The sequence below is a fragment of the Chelonia mydas genome, chromosome 14 (genome assembly GCF_015237465.2).
Source record: "Chelonia mydas isolate rCheMyd1 chromosome 14, rCheMyd1.pri.v2, whole genome shotgun sequence".
Classification (NCBI taxonomy): domain Eukaryota; kingdom Metazoa; phylum Chordata; order Testudines; family Cheloniidae; genus Chelonia; species Chelonia mydas.
Genome location: NC_051254.2, coordinates 30,114,965 through 30,139,163, shown reverse-complemented (window position 1 = coordinate 30,139,163; position 24,199 = coordinate 30,114,965). Strand labels below are relative to the sequence as shown.

The 24,199-nt window shown below is 48.7% G+C and overlaps 1 protein-coding gene across 1 annotated transcript in view; it reads right to left on the bottom strand.

Annotated features, from left to right (window-relative positions):
- LOC119567445 (maestro heat-like repeat-containing protein family member 1) overlaps positions 1-24,199 on the bottom strand; it is an 850,842-nt gene that overhangs the window by 228,327 nt on the left and 598,316 nt on the right. The window lies entirely within an intron of this gene.

The following is a 24,199-nucleotide window of genomic DNA, read 5'->3' as shown; positions in this document are numbered from 1 at the left end:
AGAGGCTAGCGCAGATGAGAAGGCAAAAAATCCGCATTTGCGATGAAATGTTCTCTGAGCTCATGCAGTCCACCCAAACTGAAAAAGCCCAGCAGAATGCGTGACAGTGTCAGAGTCCAGGAAAGCACAAAATGAATGCAAGGACAGGAGGGATGTGCGAGAGGATCGATGGCTGGAGCAACAGGAGAGGTGGCAGCAGCGTGATGAGAGAAGGCAGGATGCAATGCTGAGGCTACTGGAGGATCAAACTGATATGCTCCGGCATATGGTTGAGGTGCAGGAAAGACACAGACCGCAGCTGCAGCCCCTGTGTAACCAACCGCCCTCCTCCCCAAGTTCCATAGCTTCCTCACCCAGACGCCCAAGAACGCGGAGTGGGGGTGGCTCCGGGCAGCCAACCACTCCACCCCAGAGGACTGCCCAAGCAACAGAAGGCTGGCATTCAATAAGTTTTGAAGTGCAGTGTGACCTTGTCCTTCCCTCCTCCCCGCTTCCACCACCACACCCGGTGCTTCCCTCCTCCCCCACCCCGCCCGGGCTACCTTGGCAGTTATCCCTCTATTTGTGTGATGAATTAATAAAGAATGCATGATTTTGAAACAACAATGATTTTATTGCCTCTGCAAGCGGTGATCGAAGCGGGGAGGGGAGGGTGGTTGGCTTACAGGGAAGTAGAGTGAACTAAGGGGGCGGGTTTTTATCAAGGAGAAACAAACAGAACTGTCACACAGTAGCCTGGTCAGCCATGAAACTGGTTTTCAAAACTTCTCTGATGCACAGCGCGCCCTGCTGTGCTCTTCTAACAGCCCTGGTGTCTGGCTGCACGTCATCAACGGCCAGGCGATTTGCCTCAACTTCCCACCCTGCCATAAACATCTCCCCCTTACTCTCACAGATATTGTGGAGCACACAGCAAGCAGAAATAACAATAGGAATATTGGTTTCACTGAGGTCTAACCGAGTCAGTAAACTGCACCAGCGTGCTTTTAAACATCCAAATGCACATTCTACCACCATTCTGCACTTGCTCAGCCTATAGTTGAACAGCTCCTGACTACTGTCCAGGGTGCCTGTGTATGGCTTCATGAGCCATGGCATTAAGGGGTAGGCTGGGTCCCCAAGGATAACTATAGGCATTTCAACATCCCCAACCATTATTTTCTGGTTTGGAAAGTAAGTCCCTTGCTGCAGCTGTTCATACAGACTAGAGTTCCTGAAGATGTGAGCATCATGTACCTTTCCTGGCCATCGCACGTTGATGTTGGTGAATCGTCCCTTGTGATCCTTGTGATCCTTGCAGCACCATTGAAAAGTACCCCTTTCGGTTTATGTACTGGCTGCCTTGGTGGTCCGGTCCCAAGATAGGGATATGCGTTCCGTCTATCACCCCACCACAGTTAGGGAATCCCATTTCAGCAAAGCCATCCACTATGATCTGCACATTTCCCAGAGTCACTACCCTTGATAGCAGGAGCTCAGCGATTGTGTTGGCTACTTGGATCACAGCAGCCCCCACAGTAGATTTACCCACTCCAAATTGATTCCCGACTGACCGGTAGCTGTCTGGCGTTGCAAGCTTCCAGAGGGCTATTGCCATTCGCTTGTGAACTGTGAGGGCTGCTCTCATCTTGGTATTCTTGCACTTCAGGGCAGGGGAAATCAAGTCACAAAGTTCCTTGAAAGTGCCCTTACGCATGCGAAAGTTTCGCAGCCACTGGGAATCATCCCAGACCTGCAACACTATGCGGTCCCACCAGTCTGTGCTTGTTTCCCGGGCCCAGAATCGGCGTTCCATGGCATGAGCCTGCCCCATTACCACCAGGATGGCCAAATTGCCGGGGCCCATGCTTTGAGAGAAGTCTGTGTCCATGTCCTCATCACTCTTGTCACCATGCTGCCATCACCTCTTTGCCTGCTTTTGCAGGTTCTGGTTCTGCATATACTGCATGATCATGTGCGAGGTGTTTACAATGTTCATAACTGCCGCGGTGATCTGTGCGGGCTCCATGCTTGCTGTGGTATGGCTTCTGCAGGAGACCAGAGTTGCAGGGGAAGCGGTGGTTGGATGACCAGTTTTGCAGACCTACTGCACCGTCTGCTGCCAGGACACAACAGCTGAGCGGGCTGCACGCTTGCCGTGGTATGGCGAGACAAGAGCAGCCGAGCAGAGTTGCAGCAGAAGCGGCCCTGTGAGACTACCAGGAGAGCAGGGTGCCAGTGGAAGCGGGGGATGACGACGGTCATATAGAGGACCTGCGAGGTGGATTCATAGCATCAGGAGAGCAGGATGCAGTGGATGACGACGATGGTTAGCAGTCCTACTGCACCGTCTGCTGAAAGCAGTATGGCGCCTGCACGGAGAAAAGGCTCGAAACGATTGTCTGCCGTTGCTTTCACGGAGGGAGGGGCGACTGACGACACGTACACAAAACCACTCACGACAATGTTTTTGCCCCATCAGGCATTGGGAGCTTAACCCAGAATTCCAATGGGCGGCGGAGGCTGCGGGAACTGTGGGATAGCTACCCACAGTGCAACACTCCGAAAGTTGACGCTAGCCTTGGTACTGTGGACGCACTCCGCCGACCTAATGCGCTTAGTGCATTAGTGTGAGGACACACACAATCGACTGTATAAAATCGCTTTCTAAAAAATCGACTTCTATAAATTCGACCTAATTTCATAGTGTAGTCATACCTTAGTTGTTAAGTGTCTCACAGGATTTGGTCCAATAGGTGACCAGACCTGCTCAGTAATAACCATAGTGTAATTAAATTTAAGATCCTCGGTAGATGTGGGGGAGGGGACGGGAATAAGTTTTTCCTCCCTTGGTATCCTGCTGTTAATTGATTTATCTCATTAGACTGACCTCACACTTGGTAAAGCAACTCCCCATCCTTTCATGTATTTATATCTGCTCCTGTATTTTCCTGGGAACAATATTCCTTCTGTATTTTCCACTCCATGCATCCGATGAAGTGGGTTTTAGCCCACGAAAGCTTATGCCCTAATAAATTTGTTAGTCTCTAAGGTGCCACAAGTACTCCTTGTTCTTTTTGATAATTCCAACTATACCTACAAAATGATTGGGTCTAAATTAGCTGTTACCACTCAAGAAAGAGATCTTGGAGTTATTGTGGATAATTCTCAGAAAACATCTGCTCTAAGTGTAGTGGCAGTCAAAAAAGCTAAGGTCTTGTCTATGCTACACAATTAAGTCGACCTATGTTAGGTCAACTCACAGCCAGTAATTACTGCGGTTTTTCATGTCCACACTACCCTCCTTCTGCCAGTTGTGTGCATCCTCACCAGCAGTGCTTCCACTGACTCAAGATGGGAGGCTGGCTGCCTGGCACTGAGAGCCCAGGCTCCCAGTTCTCTGCAAACCTTGCAGCTGGGAGCTCCACACAGCTTCAAGAAGAGAGACTGAGCGAGCCCCCCACCCCCATCAGACCATCCCTTAGCCCAGTGAGTAGGGCATTCACCTGGCAGGTGGTCAATCCCTCCTTCCCCTCAGGTGAAGGAGGGACTTGAACTGGGGGTCTCCTACCATGAGGCTTCTTGGGGGGTGCCCATTGTTGTGAGGCAACTCACTACCCCCTGCCCTTGGTGTGAGGCACTCTTGGCTGTGCCTGCTGGGGTCAACTCCTTGACTCAGCCAGCCTCTGGCAGTACAAGCACTTCCCCACAGGCCCTGCTCTCTCTGTACAGGCTAGCGATAGGCACACTCCAAGCCCTCCAAGCGTCTGCTGCAGCCTCCAGCCCCTGGTCCACTGGGCAGCCACAGAATTCCCAGATCCTCTGTTCCCAGCCACAGAATTCCCAGACAATTTCAGGATGACCGCTCCACTCCACACACAGCACTGAGATTTGTTTATAGGGAAATCAAGCATGAGTTTATTTACCAAAGAACAGAGACTCCGATGACAGCAAGCAGAAATACTGGAAACAAAGAGTTACATATAAAATAAAATCCAAACACACTGTCTAAGGCCTAAACTCAACCAATAAGACATGTTCATGTCATATAGAGCAAATGCTCACCCCAAATCCTTCCAGCGTCTTACAGCCAGGCTTGGCTGTGATTTCCATTCATGAGACAAGTCACACTGTCCTCATGCCTCCTCAGTGGAAAGACGCAGAGTTTGTCTCTGTCCCTACAGCTATAGTCCAAAAATCTACTGTCTTCCCTTGCAGAGAGCTGCTTGTGTTCCCCTGCTGCTTGTGTTCCCCTGTCTGGGGTCTCCCCTGAGATTTTACAATCACTTGATTAGCATTTGGCTCTGACTGGGAATGGGCATTGAGCGTGAAGTATACAACATCAGTGTGCCGGAAGACAGCCTGATAGGAAACTGAGGGAGCTGTGTATGGCAATACATAGTCTTGCAGAGGTGTGTGATCAAAATGAAAAAAGTCTCTGAGATTCAGTACCAGGTTTACTGTGGTGCCAATGGCGCGCCACACTGGTCCCCCATTCAGAAGGGGCCCATAATGACCACATGGGTGCCCACAAACCTACCAAACTATTGGGAGCATCGGAAAAAGGCCATGTCCAAGCTGTGTCAACCAAAATTGTACTGGCAGTTCCATCAACACAAGTGACCGTTGAAAGAAAATTTCCAGGCCTCAGATGTATTCTTTCACTGCCGATGACCAATATGACAAAACAAAGATGTTATTTTAGGTTGCTCAAACAAATTGTGCATAAAAAAATGGTGTTTATTTGACGACACAAAAACACTAGGAAAACTCATGTAAAGATAAAGTTTAAAAACAAAGAGCCAAAAATGAAAACAGTTTCCATTTTAAGTTGCAGCTCTCTTTTCTGAATTTACCTCCACTAAGATTGAAATAGGATTTAAAACAGTAACTGAACTTAATTGAGAGCAGGGTATGTGTGTAGATATTTGCCTTGTAAATGCTGAGCCCTTAGGGGGAAGTCTCCTGCCCATCTACCCGCAATGCTTGTTTGACCATTTCAGGGGAAAGGATTCCCCACTGGCTGCTGGGCGGGGCAGTCCCCTCCCCCTCTACTACCCCATGGGCTGGGGGAGCTGCCATTGTATCTCTTACCATCCCTCTCTCTTCTCTGACCCTCTGGTTCTCCCTTCCCCAGCCAGTCTCCGCTTGCTCTCATAGTCTCCCTCCAGCCTCCCCACAGCCCCTCTCCCCACATCCCTCCTTTTCCTTCTCTTTGTAAGCAGTGTCAGGATGAGCTCCACCCTGACATCTGGTGGTGAGGTGTGGCAAGTTGTGAAAAAAAAACTTCAGGGGCTGATCTCATTTGCATAGGCACACCCACCCCGCCTAGACTGAGGCCATAGCTGCCCAAATGGTCACTTCGGCTGCTGTGGGATCCCCAGTGTCTCTGTTATTGGGGCGGGAAGAATAAATTGTTATTACCCTGATTAGGGGAACTGTGCTTGGAACTGTACTTGGCCTTTTGCTATGATGGAGGGACTCACCATCAACTAAGTAGCACTCGCTAGGCAAGGGTCATGGGTTCCAAAACTGTGTGAATGGAGAGAGACTTGAGATAGGTATTAGTACCTGGTGGTGTGGGCCCCTTTGTGAGGGCCTGAAGCACCAATTGCACCTCTGTCTCTCTCCACTGTGGAATGTCAGAGCTAATTTTGGGTCTATTAAGAGTCTTGCTACAGGTACTGTGCTGCATTCACTTTGGCCTTATGGTGCACCAGCACTAAGGCCCCCACTACTATGAGCTGAAATCACTAAGAGCTGAAATCACTGAGCACAGTGTCAAGTAGTGGGGAGCCGGAAGATCTAGACTGCAGTGGTGCTGTTCGTGAGACGGTGAGCTGTGCAGAGCGGAGCCGTTCGTGAGACAGCGAGCTGAGCAGAGCTGTTTGTGAGACAGCGAGCTGTGCCGAGCAGAGCCGGTCGTGGTGGAGCGGAGCCGTCCGTGAGACAGCGGTGTGTTCGTGAGACGGCGAGCTGAGCAGAGCTGTTCGTGAGACGGCAAGCTGTGCAGAGCGGAGCCGTTCGTGAGACAGCAAGCTGAGCAGAGCAGAGCCGGTCGTGGTGGAGCGGAGCCGTTCGTGAGACAGCGGCGTGTTCGTGAGACGGCGAGCTGAGCAGAGCTGTTCGTGAGACGGCGAGCTGTGCAGCGCGGATCCGGTCGTGGTGGAGCGGAGCCGTTCGTGAGACAGCGGCGTGTTCGTGAGACGGCGAGCTGTGCAAAGCGGAGCCGGTCGTGGTGGAGCAGAGCCGTTCGTGAGACAGCGTAGCAGAGCAGAGCCCTGTGGGGCAGTCAGCTTCAGGACACGTAAGGTGCCCCTTACCCCTTTCCCCCACACACAGGCACATTTTAGCCAGACTGGGGGAGTAACACTATGCAGATTAACTTTTGAACTCTGGGGCTGGACCTTTTGGACTTTGGGTGATTTGTGGATTGCTGGACTCAAGAGATGTTTGGGTGCTGGGACTCAAGAACCCGAGGGAAAGGGGCATGCCCCAATTTGCTTGGGGTGGTTTTTTTTGCTCATGGGTTGTGTTATGAATCCTGTTGGTGGTGTTTCCCCAACATAATGCCACATTGTTTCTCTCTGTTATTAAAAGGCTTTTTGCTACACTCAGACTATGTGCTTGCGAGAGGGGAAGTATTGCCTCTTGGAGGTGCCCAGGGGGGTGGTATATATTTGTCCCAGGTCACTGGGTGGGGGCTCGAGCCGGTTTGCATTGTGTTATTGGAATGGATCCCCTAGATATTGAACCCGGCCCTTGTTGCTGCCAGCTCTGATGGGCAGAAGGGTTACATCTTTAACCCCCCACTCAGAGTTTCCCTCTATTCCAGCTCTGTTCCCCTGAGCCCCAAAATTGTCCCCCTGCCCCCTGATTCCTGGGTATTCTCTCAGCTTCCCTTGCGCAGCCCCACATCCCCATGGCCCCATCCCACCCACTGCATCCCTGTTCCTACCCCTGCTGCCTTCTCACTTATCCCTGTTCACCCCTCAATGCCCTCTGACTCTCAGAGCCCCCTGCCCCTCTTCAGCCCACTTACCGCTCCCACCCCCCTCTGGCTCTCCACCTGTCTCTGTCCCACCCCCAATTCCTCACACTCACTGCAAACCGTGGGAACTCGCAGCCAGCCCAGCTGGAAGCAGCCTGGGGCATCCTGGGAAGGGGGAGGGGGACAGGTCTCACCTTCTGTCCATGTGGGGCACTGCCTGGGAGCAGGGCTCTGGGTCCCAGTAAGCGGGGGCCGGGACAGGTGGGGGTCTCTGTTCTGGGAGAGTCTCTTGGGCAGCAGCAGGAATGTTCCTCCCTCGATAGGAAACCTCCCGCGCCTGCAGCCAGGGCTCTGGGGTCCCCAGCAGCAGCAGCCGAGGCCCTGGGGACTTGCAAGGAACGTGGGTTGCAGCGGTGATCCCAGGAATCACTCTGCCGGTTGCCTCCTGGGTCCGAGCGAGATGGATGGCACTGGGTCTCTTTTCTCCACAGCAGGCTCTCTGTCTTCAAGCCCTGGGCTGAGCTGCAAGGGCTGCTCCCTTAGTTCGGGCCATGGGGTTCTCAGTGCTATGCCACCAGCTTCCTCTGGTTATTTGTAGAGTCAAATTAACCCATCACTGGCCTGGGCTGCAAGAAAAAACCCTCCAGTTCTCCTCACCCCATTCCCCCTCAGGGCGACATGCTGCTCCTCACCCTGACAGTGTAACTTCGCCTGCATGGTTTGCTACTGGTAGCAGTTATTGACATATGTGTATTCTCCTTTTTGCTGTCCTGTCAAAATTTGCTGCTTCTGCCTTTCCCCATCCTGCAGTCCCAGGGCAGTAAGTTTCTCCACTTTCTGGTCCAGGGGTAACAAACTGCGATGGATGGGGTTCGTCTATCATAGTTTTACCACATCTGCCTTTCTCCATCCTTTGGTCCAGGGCTGGTAAATTCTGATGGATGGGGATATTCCCAGCACAATTTGCTTCCCTCACCTTTCCCCATCCTCTACCTTTCCCTATCTCCTAGTCCTGGGGTAGAAATTTGTGATGGATACAGGATGTGCCAGCCACAGTTTGCTACATCTACCTTTGCCCATCCCCTTCAGGTGTGCCAGAACACAGGGGGCCAAGGGGACATGGCCCTCCCACTTTTGAAAGTGGACGGGGCTGGCCTGTCCACTTTTCTCCATGGATCCAGCCCCCTGCCCCTCCTCTATCAGAAGCTGGTGCCCTGCCTGGGTAAGAGAGGCCCGGGGAGCCAAGGCAGCTGTAGGGAGCCACAGACCCTCCACCTGCCTTGGATGGGGGTGCCCAAGAGCAGCCCCTGGCCGATGTCCGTCCCCCAGACCCTCCACCCAGGGCAGATGGAGGGTCTGTGGCTCCACACAGCTTCCCAGGTAGCTCTTACCATTGCGTTGTTGGGATAAGAGCCGTACAGCCAGCTGTGGGGAGCCACAGACCCTCCACCTGCCCTGGGCGGGGACATGGGCTGGGGGCTGCTCTCGGGCCCCCACCCCAGCAGATGGAGAGGCCCAGGCTGCCTGGCCCTGCTTTGGCTTCCAGCTTCTTCAGGGGGCAGGGCCTCAAGAGGAAGAGGAGGGGCAGGGGTGTGGCCACAGAAGGGGTGGGGCCTCATGGTCTCCCACTTTAGGAAGAATCCCTCATCTCTGCTGCTGGTCCAGAACTTTCTGTATCATCTGATTCAGATGTAGCTTGTTGTGATGAATCAGGATATGTCTATCACAGTTCGGTTCTTTTACCTTTCTCCATTCCTGATATGGGATAACAAATTGTGATGGATGGGGGTACACGTGTCACAGATTTCCTACCTCTGCCTTTCCTCATCTTCAGGAGAGGGGTAGCAAATTCTGAAGGATGGGGTTATTCCCGTCACAATGTCCTGCCTCTCAGCTTTCCCCATCCTCTATCTTTCACAATTCCTGGTCCAGAGGTCACAAGTTGTGGCAGAGAGAGTTATTCCTGTCACAGTTTGCTACCTCAACCTTTCCCCATCCTCTCGTCCGGGGTAGCAATCTGCGATGATTGGGTTATACCGTCACAATTTGCTCCCCATGCCCCATCCTTTGGTCCATACATAGCAAATTTACTGTCACAATTTGCTACCATTGTGAAAACTCTATTTTAAATTTGAACACAAAGAAAGGTATTTTTATTATTGGAAAGGCATTCTACAGAGTTACACCGCAGAGCTATATATGTAACCTCCTGAATGAAGATGTAGTTATTTCTTTATTAGTCTCTTTCCTTTGTAGATTAGGCTGTCAGGAGTAGCTCAGGAACATGAATACTGACCTGAGGACTGACTGGCACAAACCAGGGCACAAACCCCAAACTGGTTGTGTATTCTGCCATTAGATTTCACCAACCAAGTATTAAGTGTGAACTCCTCAAGCACTGTAACAGCTTTACCATGGAGTTATAGACACAGTTCCCTGTGTCTGTCTTGCTACCCAGACAAGCCTACCTTTGTGACAGATGGTCCATTATGTGAAAAATCACAACAATATTCTAGTTTCTCCCAGTCCCAAAGGACCAGTAATTTACCCCAGGTCAATGGCATATCAGATCTTAAACCAAAGACAACACTTGTAGCCAATCCTATAAATTAACTAAGGAATTATTGGCTAAGAGAAGGAAATGAGAGTTATTTAAAAGGTTAAAGCAGGCAAACGTACATACACAAATGAGTTACAATCGTAAGTTTCAAAAGGTAGTAGAAGCTTCTATGATAAGCAAGCTCTGTACAGTGTGTTCTTTAGAACTAGCCCAAGCTGAGCTCTCTCACTTTGTGTGTAAAACATCTTCCCTCCCTCCCCCCTGCCCACCAGCATCCAAGAAGCATAGAGATCGTTCTGGCCAGGCATTGTTATTCCCTTCCCCCAGAGTTCAAACTGATGGGATGAGTGTTTGGACTTCCAGCTCCTCTTCATAGATGTTGGGGGAAGCAATCAACTGAGTCTTTCGTCCACAATGTTCCACAATAGCTTTTCTGATGGCTGTAAACCTTCTTGTGTTGGACAGGAGATGACACCTCCTGTGATACACTAGTATTTCACACTTGGCAATGCTTCTCTCCTGACTGTGGGGTTTTCCTGGTTTCACAGCCACCACATTTATAGTTACCAAGCAGATACTTAAATGTTACCCTAAAAGGTAGGATGCAGGTGTTATAAGTGAGATTAATGCAGGCAGCAACTGACAAGCATTTCATAAAGTTCAAACACTAAACACATGACAAGCAATGTGTCTCCACGCATTGCCCCCACCCCGAGTGCCAATTCCGTAGCTCCCATTGGCCAAGAACTGCGGCGCGCATTGCCCCCACCCCTCACCTAGGAGCCGCTGCCAGAGAGGTGTGTCAGTTGCTTTGGGAGCCGCGCTGCCCAAGGGAAGAGCTGCCCGCCTGACCCTTCCTACTCCCCAACCCCTTGCCCCAGCCCAGAGCCCGTGTAACCCACACACCTTCTGTGTGTACTGTTGTGTCCCATCTAGTGGCACCGAAACTACTTAAAAAGAGAGATAAAATGAGTCTGCTTAACAGTCAGTTGGCTTTTAGCTCATGCGGCAGAAGCTCATGCACTAAGCTCCAGAAGTCCCAGTTTCGATCCCGCCCGCTGACGACTGGGGTCTGTTGGCGTTATACCCGCATCCAAACTTCCTCCCAGAGAAAGTACCCCCTGTCCCAGTCCAGAGCCCACATCCTGCACCCAAACTTCCTCCCCTGCCCCAGCCCAGAGCCTGACCCCTGCACCCACTCCTGCACCCCTACCCCAAGCAAGGTACCTCGCTTTATTTTCATTTACTTCCTATTACTTATAATATAGAAGGAGGATGAAGAAAAAAAGAATGAAAAATGGGGGGAGATAAGAGAGAATGTTCTTTTTCTTGGCTGGGTCCCAAGGGGGGAGTCCCAAAAATGAAGCTGCGCACAGGCCCCCACTAACTCTAAATCTGTGACTGGATTCCACCACCTCCCTAGGTAACATATTCCAGTGCTTCACCACCCTCCTAGTGAAAAAGTTTTTCCTAATATCCAATCTAGACCTCCCACACTGCAATTTAAGACCATTGCTCCTTGTTCTGTCATCTGCCACCACTGAGAACAGCCGAGGTCCACCCTCTTTAGAACCCCCCTTCAGATAGTTGAAGGCTGCTATCAAATCCCCGCTCACTCTTCTCTTCTGCAGACTAAATAACCCCAGTTCTCTCAGCCTCTCCTCATAAGCCATGTGCCCCAGCCCCCTAATCATTTTCATTGCCCTCCGCTGGACTCTTTCCAATTTGTCCACATCCTTTCTGTAGTGAGGGACCCAAAACTCGACGTAATACTCCAAATGTGGCCTCACCAGTGCCGAATAGAGGGGAATAATCACTTCCCTCGATCTGCTGGCAATGCTCCTACTAATGCAACCCAATATGCTGTTAGTCTTCTTGGCATCAAGGGCACATTGTTGACTCATATACAGCTTCTCATCCACTGTAATCCCCAGGTCCTTTTCTGCAGAACTGCCACTTTAAGCCAGTTGGTCCCCAGCCTGTAGCAGTGCATGGGATTCTTCTATCCTAAGTGCAGGACTCAGCACTTGTCCTTGTTGAACCTCATCAGATTTCTTTTGGCCCAATCCTCCAATTTGTCTAGCTCACTCTGGACCCTATCTCTACCCTCCAGCATATCTACCTCTCCCCACAGTTTAGTGTCCTCCGCAAACTTGCTGAGGGTGCAATCCACCCCATCATCCAGATCATTAATGAAGATGTTGAACAAAACCGACCCCAGGACAGAGCCCTGGGGCACTCCGCTTGATACTGCCTGCCAACTAGACATCGAGCCATTGATCACTACCTGTTGAGCCCGACGATCTAGCCAGTTTTCTATCCACCTTCTAATCCATTCATCCAATCCATACTTCTTTAACTTGCTGGCAAGAATACTGTGGGAGACTGTATCAAAAGCTGTGTTAAAGTCAAGATATATCATGTCCACCACTTTCCCCATATCCACAGATCCAGTTATCTCATCATAGAAGGCAATCAGGTTTGTCAGGCATGGCTCGCCCTTGGTGAATCCGTGTTGACTGTTTCTGCTCCAAAGCAGAATCTAAGGCTCCTGTCCTGGCAAACTTTCACCTTCAAAATACAGACACTGAGTGAGTTTAGGCACCTAAAGAGTTTGGCAGGAATTTTAGAAATATCATTGGAGCCTGAAAGTGAGATTAGACACCTAAACACAGACGTATGTGCCTACATTTCCTTGTGAATCTAGCCCTAAGTCTCTGTAATGTGGCCATAATAGGTAGCGTGTGCATCTGACTTCTTCAGATCTTGGTAAGAATGTCAGCAGCTTCCTTCTTTTCCAAATGCATCACTTTCCAGTGTTGTCAGAAGAACCTTTCCTCACAGCAGACATGTGCATCCTTTTGCATTGATCAGCCACTGATGTCACAGGGCTGTCCTAACCAGATATGTTGATAACATACATTTCCACCTTGAGTGCTGATTGGCACAAGTACCAGGTGAGTAAACAGTCAGTGACCTGCCATGTGGCTTGCCTACAATGAAAACATCCTATACAGTTTCAGAAACAAACACAGAATATGTCTAGTAACTGCCACAGCTTATTCCTGCATGTTTCTGGGCCAGATGGTCAGCCCTGCACTCTGCATGGACACTGAGACACAACAGCACAATGTTTTAAGTGAGCTGAAAATATTTTTGTTGCATTCTGTCACCATGTGTCCTGACACCTCTGTGGCTATCACAGGCGTGGACTCATTATTATTACCAGCATAGTGTAAGAGAGGTGTAAGGCAATGCTGTGTTTGTGAGTAAGAGTGGATCATTGTACAGCCAGGCCAACACCCTCTGCATGCACAGCAGGATCTACCTTGACACTATCTGGCCTTCATTCTCCTGCTCATGAAAGGTGTTCTGACCAGTGCAGAGCAGAGAGAAGGAGCCAGGTCACCTTCAATTTTAACCTTAAACCATTTATTGATATTTTGTCAGGCCAAAATTGATACCTGTGAAATACTGCAAAGGCTTTTCTACACATGGCAATGCTCAGGAATGTTAAGGTGAGTGATCCACTGCTTCCCTCCTTCTGTCTGGACTTCAAAAAAAATCAAATGCATGTTCCACCTGGACTATACAAAACTTTTAATATGTTCAAGATAGGTCAAAGGCCTGATGACTAACAGTGTTTTGGAGAAGGACTCCTGCAATCTTCTATGATTGCCCTGACTGCAGTTGTCAAACCTAAGGCCACTACTTATGCAGGAGCATGTCCACACAAGGGTATAAAGCACTGTAACTTATGTTTCTGAAATGTTTCACAATGTTTCATTATGTAGGCTATGTTTAAGTCCATAGCCTACATAAAAGGCTATGGAATTAAAATATGCAATTAGAAGTATAAACAATTCATCAGAAAATCTACATTTATGTATGCAACAAATGAAGTAATAGAAGAGTAAAGTGTATACTTCAGAGTTTTTCAGGACTGGGGATTAATTAAGGATTTTTAATACATTCTCAGTTACAAAGGGTGTGTGTGTGTGAGGGGTCACATGTTACTAGAAGTCCAAAACTTTATTGAATATTATAAGTACTACTGTTTTACATATGTGGATTCTTTGGGAGAGAGAACAGCAAAAGTATGAAGCTAGTGCATGCTAAAGGTTCAGAAACAAAAAGGCAAATAATAAGAACCTAAAATGAGTTTAGTAGTTGTTGTAGGATTTTTATTATTATTTAATCATAATGATAATGACGATTAATAAATAATAATAAAATAATAATAATAATAATAATTACTGTTATTGTTCAGCTATAGTGGGGGTTGTTTTGTAAAATTTAAAGTAGAAATGTGCCTTTGAGAAAGATTTCCTACAATATAGTTGTCAGGGTTCCCTCCCCACTCTGAACTCTGGGGTGCAGATGTGGGGACCCGCATGAAAGACCCCCTCAGCTTATTTCTACCAGCTTAGGTTAAAAATGTCCCCAAGGCACAAATTCTTCCTTGTCCTTGGATGGTATTGCTGCCACCACCAAGTGAGCTGGACAAAGATTCAGGAAAAGGACCACTTGGAGTTCCTGTTTCCCCAAGATATCCCCCCAAGCCTCTTCATCCCCTTTCCTGGGGAGGCTTGAGAATAATATACCAACCAAATAGGTAAACAAGGTGAGCACAGACCAGACCCTTGGGTTTTTAGGACACTAAAAACCAATCAGGTTCTTAAAAGTAGAACTTTATTTTAAACAAAAAAGTAAAAGAAGCACCTCTGCAAAATCAGGATGGAAGGTAATTTTACAGGGTAATAAAAAGATTTAAAACACAGAGGATTCCCCTCTAGGCAAAACTTTAGGGTTACAAAAAACAGGAATAAACCTCCCTCTTAGCATAGGGAAAATTCACAAGCTAAAACAAAAGATAATCTAACCCATTTCCTTGCTTTACTTACAATTTTTGTAATCGTAGATGCTTATTTCAGGTAGGGTTTTAGGAGAGGGTTTTTTCCTGCCTGGTCCCTCTCTCTGTCCTGACAGAGCACAAAAACAAAGAGAGCACAAAACAAAACCTCCCCCCACAGATTTGAAAGGATCTTCTTTCCTTATTTGTCCTTTTGGTCAGGTGCCAACCAGGTTATTTGAGCTTCTTAACCCTTTACAGGTAAAGGAGGGATTTTATGCTACCCTTACCTGTATGTTTATGACTATAGTACAGTGCCCTTAGGGCAGGGGTGGGCAAACTACGGCCCGTGGGCCGGATCTGGCCCGCCAGCCATTTTAATCTGGCCCTTGAGCTCCCGCTGGGGAGGGGGGTCTGGGGCTTTCCCCGCTCTGGCGCTCCAGCCGTAGAGCAGGGTTTGGGACTGCTCCACGCGGCTCCTGGAAGCAGGGGGCTCTGTTCTGCACAGTGCCCCCACCCCAAACGCTGCCCCCACAGCTCCCATTGGCCAGGAATTGCACCCAATGGGAGCTGCAGGGGCGGTGCCTGCAGACGGGGCAGCATGCAGAGCCACCTGGCTGTGCCTCCATGTAGGAGCTGGAGAAGGGACATGCCGCTGCTTCTGGGAGCTCCTTGAGATAAGTGCTGCCCAGAGCCTGGACCCCTGAGCCTCCCCCCATGCCCCAACCCCCTGCCACAGCCCTGATCCCCCTCCTTCCTTCCAAACCCCTGGATCCCAGCCCGGAGCACCCTCCTGCACCCCAAACCTCTCATCTCCGACCCCATCCCAGAGTCTGCACTTCCAGCTGGAGCCCTCACCCTTGCCCCCTCAGCCCACCCCTCAATCCCCCCAGCCTGGAGCCCCCTCCTGCACCCTGAACTCTTCATTTCTGGACACCCCGGAGCCCGCACCCCTAACCAGAGCTCTCACCCCCTCCTGCACCCCAACCCCAATTTTGTGAGCATTCATGGCCCACCATACAATTTCTATTCCCAGATGTGGCCCTTGGGCCAAAAAGTTTGCCCACCCCTGCCTTAGGGAAAGATTTTTAAAGGTATTTAGGCAAATAGTGCAATTTTCAAAAGCATCTAGGTGCATTCAACCTTTAAAAATCTGGCCTGTCATGAATATTTTGGAACCAAGTTCTACACACATGTGATGACACGTGAAAAAGCACTAGGGTGCTGGATAGAGAGGCAAAATAGCAGTTGACCAAGGCAATCCCCCTTGGTGGATTAAAGGAAACTGACAAAGTTTTGACACCGGCACAGGTGATCTGTCATCCTTGATGTCATATGAACCCAAAGAGAGAATTAGTGTATATAAAAAAAGAAAACAAAACAACCAAAAAATCTGAATTAAAAATGCATGATGCAGTGCCAACAGGAACTGATAAACTAGAATCACGGCTGAAACGACAAGCAGTTTTCAATGTTTCCATATTTTCAATGTTTATTTGCTATTAAAAATATGCACAATAATGCACAGTGACAATTATCTCACAATGTTACCCAAGGTAAAAGATGAAGTGCTAAGAGTAATAAAAATAACATTTAAAAAGTAGATAATTTAAAGGCAGAAACCTGCATTTATAGTGGATTACAATTAGAACAGCAGCTAAGACGAATTTGTGAACTGCTCTGAGGCTTTCTGCAGGCATATAAACTGAGCTGGGATTCTGTTAAACATGGCAACGGCAGTGCATGTGTGGGGGAGGGGCAGGGCAGGGGATGCTCAAGATTTTTCTCCCTTTATATCTCCCTTATATCTCAGGCCATATCCACACTAGAAGAAAGGGTGAGATTGTTACAATGTGAGTGTGAACATGAGAGAGTGATCTCACTGTGCGATCCTTGTGGAGGTGTAGCAAGGCGCAACTTCCCCTCAATGTTGCTGATCAGGGTGACCACAAACCCCTCCCTGCCCAAACTTCATCCCATAGAATCCCTCTGAACCGGTTACACTGAGGTGAAATGACAACGTGCCTTGTCTGCATGAGAATTTTACAGTAAGAGAGAACCTACCTCCTGGTATAGAAAAACTCCCGGAGACTGTTTCTTGGAGCAGGTTCCTTCCCAGTAAGACCCCTGTGGTGACCCCCACAATTGCTGGGCTGCAGAAGAAATGGAAATAACAATTTCATACATTTTTAGCCACCTGTGAGTACAAATCAATAAATCTATAAACAAAGAGGAGAGTTGGCACCGTGAGACTAGTCACCTCTCTACAGAACACAGCTGAGGAGTTCCTGATTTACATAGAATCCTAGAAATGTAGGGATGGAAGAGACCTCAGGAGGTCATATAGTCCACCCCCCTCTGCTGAGACAGGACCAAGTACAATCTAGACAATCCCTGACAGGGATCTGACTTAATTGTTCTCAAAAACCTCTAATGACAGGGACTCCACAGCCTCCTTAGGTAACCTGTTCCTGTGTTTAACTATCTCTAAAGTTAGAAAGTTTTTTCTAATATCTAACCTACATCTCCCTTGCTAATCTGACAGGCAGCAAAAATCAAGATTAAATACAAGTACCGTAAAAGCTGCCTTAGCGACCACCTCTGAAGAGAGACCACCTGTCACAAGCATGCACAGGTGCAGACTCCATGGGTGCACCAGGGCTGGAGCACCCACGGAAAAAAATAGTGGGTTCTCAGCACCCACTGGCAGCCCCCACCCTAATCAGTCCTCCCCCTCCCCCCAGTGCCTCCTGCCTTCCTTGGATCAGCTGTTCAGTCATTGCCTTAGTAACGCTGCTTGGGCTGCTTGGTGCTTCTACCCTTGGTTATTATTAACAGCAGAGATAGCAGCCTGCTCGATGTTACTCATCAAGAAAGACCACAGGCCCGGTTCAGTGACAAATCACTGGGCCACGTTTGTTGCCCCCTAGGCACAGTCCCAGAGCCCTGGCTCTGTGGTTACAGGTACACTGACAGACAAGTGCCTAGCAGCCAGGAACGTCAGTCAGTGGCAGGACTTTCCACTGCCCCCTCGGCTGAACAGGGAATTAAAGCAATGTACCCAGACATTTATAGACTGAAACAAACAACAACTTACACCCCACCTTACGTGTGCCATGACAGCTATTTGTTACCTTCCCTTTTCCTGATGTCTTGGACAAAACATCCCTGTCCATAGTTTGTCAAACCATCCTCTCTTGTACTAGACTGGGCTGCATCTGTACTAGCTGGGATATATTTTTGTAAATCTCTAGTGCCTTTAGTACACTAGCAACAACTTTGCCAAGTTCATGTACTGGGCATTGAACTTGTGAGCATCTGCTTTGATACATGGCCTGACTTTGGTTCACAGCCTCTGGTTCCGGCCTCAGATCTTGCACCAGGCCCAGTACTCCAGGCTTTCTCTCTCTCTCTCTCTATTACACCCCCAGCTAGAGGCGCTGATTTTCTAATGTGCCAGAGGGTGCTGCCCTGGCTCCACCCCCTGCCCTTCCCTCACTCCACCCCTTCCCCACACCCTACCCTGCCCCGCCTCTTCCTGCCCCCACTCCACCATGTCACGCCTCTTCCTACCCCCATTCCGCCCCTCCGTGAGCGCGCCCCACCTTCGCTTCTTCCCCCTGAGCCTCCTGCATGCCGCAGAACAGCTGATTGCAGCAGGTGGGAGGCACAAGGGGGAGGAGCTGATAGGGGAGGCTGCAGGTAGGTGCTGAGCACCCACCGTTTTTTTCCGTGGATACTTCAGCCCTGAAGCACCCATGGAGTCAGCGCCTATGCCTTCAGCTGTGGGAATTACTCAGGGTAGCAGTTCTCCTCCCAAATTGAGGGAATCTTACATTATTCAGTAATTAGAGACAGAACAAGTCTGTAGCTGTAGAGGAGAGTTTATTTCAGCATTTGATAATTAAGAGAAAATGAGGAAAAATCTGAGAAGATTTACACAAATTGGCTACATAGACAGGGGGAAAGCAAAATCTGAAAGGTTTCATATCAAGTGGATGTTTAAAGGAAAAACACACAATCTTTATGCAGATAATATATTAGTAATCCATCTCCGGAGAGAAAATGATCAGCCTCTGAGGGAAGTGCAGTAAAATTTAGTAAGTGAAGAAAGGGGGAAATCTGTGCAGCAATATTTGATTATTGTAGAGAAAAGTGGCAAGAATGGAGGGTAGAATATCTGCATATTAAATAATTATATGGTAGAGTAGGAAAACTGAGGGAATTTATATCAACTTTACCCTCAAAATATTACAGTAAAAGCATATTTTGAAGGGTGCAACGTCAAGCAGTCTCAGTTAGGTATTGCCAGAACCAAGTATGTCTGGGCCCTGTTAATTCAGCCCCCTTGTGTCTGTGCCTTGCTATATAATCTCTAGTGACAGGATCACACACATCGCAGCGCTCATTAACACAGGACCCTTGTTCAGGGTATGTCTGCACTGCAACACCCCTCAGAATTAAACAAAAAAACCACTGCAGTGAGTCTCAGAGCCTGGGGCAGCTGACCCAGGGTCATGGGGGCTCAGGCCGCAGGGCTAAAATAACAGTGTAGATGCCCGGCTGCAGCCTGGGGTCTGAGATCCTCCCCCCTCTCCAGGATTCAGAGCCCAGGCTCCCGCCTGAACCCAAACATCAACATTGCTACTTTAGCCCCAAAGCCAAGTCAATTGCCCTGGGCTCTGAGATTCCCTGATGTGGGTCTTTATTTGCAGTGCAGATGAACCCTCAGTCTTTTTAAGCTCTGAGGTCTCTGAGGGAGCAAACATGTCCCTGACCCATCTCTGTGCAATTCAGTGGCACCCCCTGACTTCTCCCAGGGGCAGTAATGGGGTTGTGTGTGTAAATGGCTACTCACCCCCAAAACAAACACTTTCCCCTCTTCACCTCTCTGCTCCCGTCTTAATTAGTCTGGGCAAAACATCCTGACTTCCTCAGACAAACCGTGTGTTGGGTTAGTTATATTTTCTCTGTCTCTATGCCACAAATTATTCCTTTTCCTTCTCTGCTTGTGGTGTTGGGATCTTTAAAACTAAAATCCATTTTCTGGGGCTTGTCTAGAGCCTTGTCTGGGCTGAGCTGTGACCTGCAGACTTGGAAATAATAACACTTAGATTTCCCATGAAAGATAAAATCCCTCTTCAGTTTCAAGCTCTGTCACGTCCTGCGTGCAATCCAGACTGGGCAGAGCAGACATGCCAACTCTCATGAACTGATCACCAGACTCAGAATTTCTGAGTAAAATTAAGCCTCACTCAGGATCTCCTGGTAGAACTCTCCAATGGCAGGATTTTTTTTTTCACCTGTGGCACATTCTTAAAATGAAAAGGAGTACTTGTGGCACCTTAGAGACTAAGGTGCCACAAGTACTCCTTTTCTTTTTGCGAATACAGACTAACACGGCTGCTACTCTGAAACCATTCTTAAAATGGGTTTCCAGTCAAACAGGAGTTACAGGCCCTAAACAAAGGAATGTGCTTTCTCCACCGAGCAGTTACTTCCATAGTACTTGGAAAGACACTGAGAAATCACTCACATACCAAGTAAACAAAGCTAGCAAGCTAACAAGTGGGGGGAAGAGAGAACTTCAGCTGAGATAGAAAGAGCGGGGGAGGGGCCCACCCTCAAAAGAACAGGGGAGGGGCCCACCCTCATACAAGCAATTGAATCAACTGGGAAAAAAATCCTGATATTTTAGAGTTCTAAAAGTGAGGCTTAAATTTTACTTAGAAATCCTGTCAGCTGCCCTGGGTGTGGCGGGGCCCCTTCCCCTTTTAAGGACCAGATCCTCCAGGCCTGCCACTGGAGATGACTTGGCCTCGTCTGGTTGGTCACACTCCACCTCTGGCAGTGTCCATGCACTGGGTGTGTGAGCGCTGCCTAATTAGAGTGCCAGACACCTTGTCTCCCTGGGACCTCTTCTGATCTTCCAGCTGTTCAACCAGCCTATTCATCCCACAAGCATTCTGGGGTGGGGGGAAGCCACTTCACAGGTATTCAAAGAGGGAGAGGAGACCAAAGGGGGGCGGGGGGAGTGTAACAGACCTTTTGAGCATACAGGTTATACATAGCATAGTCATACAGATCACTGCTGTTCCTACAACAGGCAGGGGGAGTTCAAACACCACGTGACTGACCTAAAAACACAATATAAACTTTTTAAAAAATGTTATAATTTTGGGGCCAATCTCAGGATTTTTGGGAGTCGAACTCATGATTTTTGATCTCCTAAAGTTGGCAATACTGCATTGATGGGCAAAGGTAGAGGTAGCAAATTGTGACAGGAATACTGTTGCCTGATTTTAAGAGGTTAATATTATTATTTTAGGTAATATGGGTTATAGGCTTGCCAATTGATCTGATCAGAAGACACTAAGGTTCTTGTCCCAGAATCAGGCAACATAGAGTTTGCAAGGACCCTTGGAATGTACGACAAGGACACTCACACTGAGACAAATGTAGCCTTAAAGACTTTTATTGAGATAAATGGAATAGTAATCCAACAGTAATCAAATGGTAAAATAATCAGAGTTACAAAGGCAATAATAAAAGGAGTACTTGTGGCACCTTAGAGACTAACCAATTTATTTGAGCATAAGCTTTCGTGAGCTACAGCTCACTTCATCGGATGCATCCACTGAATGCACCCAATGAAGTGAGCTATAGCTCACGAAAGCTTATGCTCAAATAAGTTGGTTAGTCTCTAAGGTGCCACAAGTACTCCTTTTCTTTTTGCGGATACAGACTAACACGGCTGCTACTCTGAAACCTGTCAAAGGCAATAATATTGTTCTAGAGATACATGTGATATTATGCACTATAAAGCTTTTGATTAATATACTCACACCCTTCCTTGATAACCTGGTGGTAAGAGACAAAGGACCAGCCTAGTCTCTGGCATGCTAAGAGAGTTCAGGTCCAGGTTCCTCAATTCTTGAGTGGGAGGAGCAGAGCTTAGGAGAAGCTGAAGAGCTATAGAAGACTGAAGAAGCTAACTTAGAGTTTTACTTAACTGACTGACTTAAATCTTACAATTCAGAACTAACAGATTAATAGACTAATAAACAAAAGGGTAATAAACTAAGAACGAAGAAGCCTCTTTGTCATGGTGGGTCACCCCTCTTATAGAGCTTGAACACCTGAGCCCTCCTTCTATGGCCACACTTAGTTTCCTCACCCACAGAAATGTTGGGGTACGCTTACTCCATTGGCCGGCATGTTTGTACGTATTGATGACATATACACACATATTAATGACATTAGCTCATTCTCACATTTGTTATTTCTGTCCTATCCAGTTATTTTGGTTATTTGCAAGTTCCGAGTTGTGGTGTACCTATTAAGTTTAAAGAGGTAGCGCTTAGGTAGCCCTCCATACCACCCTGCTTCAATGCATTCTTTATGTATCTATGTTAAAGGTCGCAACCATATATGGAACTTATGCTTTAGCTCATCACCACCTTTCTAGGTGAAAGGTCCCAAATATATGTACACTAACGTTGCCTTAGCTCAGCATACAGGATGTGGCCTGCAGGTCCCTTGTGTTGCAGCCAAAAATACTTTAATATAAATCTATAGGCCTATTATAACCTATTATAACAAAACAAAGAGACAAACACATAAGAAAATAAGAAATCCATAAGAAAATATATATAGGCAAGCAAGCAGGCTAGCCCTATAGGCTGTAATACCCCATATTCATCACAGCTTTCTACCCCTGGACTAGGAGATAGGGAAAGGCAGAGAATGCGGAAAGGTGAGAGGCAGCAAATTGTGCTGGGAATGTCCCCATCCATCAGAATTTACCAGCCCTGGACCAAAGGATGGAGGAAGACAGAGGTGGGAAAACTATGATAAATGAATCCCATCCATCACAGTCTGTTACCCCTGGACCAGAAACTGGGGAAAGGTGAGAGGTACCAAACTGTGGTGGGAATGCCTCCATCCATCACAACTTACTGCCCTTGGACTATACGATGGGGAAAGGCAGAAGCAGCAAATTGTGACAGGGCAGCAAAGGAGAGGATACACAGATGTGAATAACTGCTACCGGCGGCAAATTGTGCAGGCAAAGTTACACTGGCATGGTGAGGAGCAGCAGGTAAAAACCCTGTGGGAGAATGGGGTCGGGGGGAAGGGGGAGAACTGCGGGATTTTTTCCTACAGCCCAGTGATGGGTTAATTTGACTCTACAAATAACCACAGGAACCTGGTGGCACAGCACTGAGATCCCCATGGCCCGAACTAAGGGAGCAGCCCTCGCAGCTCAGCCCAGGGCTACCAGACAGTGAACATGCTGTGGGGAAAAGAGAACACATCTTACAATCTGCTCCCTGGATCTATCTCTTACCAGAGTGAATCCCACCCACCGTCAGTGTTGCTGGGAAACATATCCCCTGCCTCTCTGGGTTCTGGGCAGCCTATGTAGGACCAGGAACCCATCACCCCCATGTCCCAAGTCTCTACAGACATCCAATCTGGATGTGTCCTCTCTGTCCACTCATTGACATGGTGCCTTCTATGCATAATGCCTCCTTAATGCTGAGATGAGCTGCCTGCTCCTAGGGAATGTGGTTCCCCGCAGAGGGAGGGTCTGGGGCAGCGGGCTGCAGTGCAATCCTTTTTATTTATTTTAGTAATTTTCATGAAGAAAAAATAATCCTGTTTATTTATTTATTTGATTGATTAATGTGCATAAAGAAACAGAAATACAATAAAAATATAAAAAGGGAAGTGACTGACAGCTTGACTGAGTTACCAAACACTGCATGTCTCACAGGACAGCCAGTATGTAACATTATTCACTCACACAACTTACAACTTTTCCAAGCTGCCAAATTACACCAGGCAAAATCCGACACTATTACACAGACAGAACATGCTGGGGGAATCCAGGCCCTACAACAGCAATTCCCCGCCCCAGGGCAGGACACTCAGGGCGCCCCTAGAAAGGGATGGCTGAGGTTTACGATGCTACTTTTTATCTTCTGGGTAACACATTAGAACCCACTCTGAGTAAGTTGTGGCGTTGCTTCATCGAGTTAACTTTTTTTATCTTCTCTGGGACCTTTTAAATCACCGGCCCCGGACAACTGACCCTTCCCCCCCCCCCCAACCCCGTCGGCGAGCCTGGGGTGACGATACAATAAATAATAACAATAACAGACACAGGCCAAACCCAATGTTGCCGCTGTCGCTAGGACCCAGGAGGCGCCGAGCAGGGCGATCCCCAGGGTCACGCAGCCTGGCCGCAGGAAGCGAATTGCCGTCTCCGCAGTGACTCTGTTACGGTGCAACCCACCTTCCTTGCAAGACCCCAGGGCCTCGGCTGCTGCCGCTGGGGACCCCAGAGCCCTGGCTGCAGGCGGGGGAGGTTTCCTATCGAGGGAGGAACATTCCCGCTGCTCCCCTAGAGACTCTCTTAGTGCAGAGACCCCAGGCTGTCCCAGCCCCTCCTTACTGGACCCAGGGCCCTGCTCCCACGTGGAGAGAAGGTGAGACCTGCCCCTCTCCCCAGGAAGCGCTGCTCCCGGAGCAGCCTGTCTGCAGGGGCAGGGGGATGCCCCAGGCTGCTCCCAGCTGGGCTGGCTGCGAGTCCCTGCACTGGGCAGAGGAAAGCTGGCTGCCAGCTCTTGTGGTTTGCAGTGAGTGGGTGGAATGGGGGTGGGACAGAGACAGGTTGGGAGCCGGAAGGGGGATGAAGACGGGGAGGGGGCTCTGAGAGCCAGAGGGCATTGAGGGGGTGAACGGGGTGGAGGGGGACGCTGAGGGGAGACGCTGAAGGGGGGCTGAGGGAATACCCGGGAATTAGGGGGCA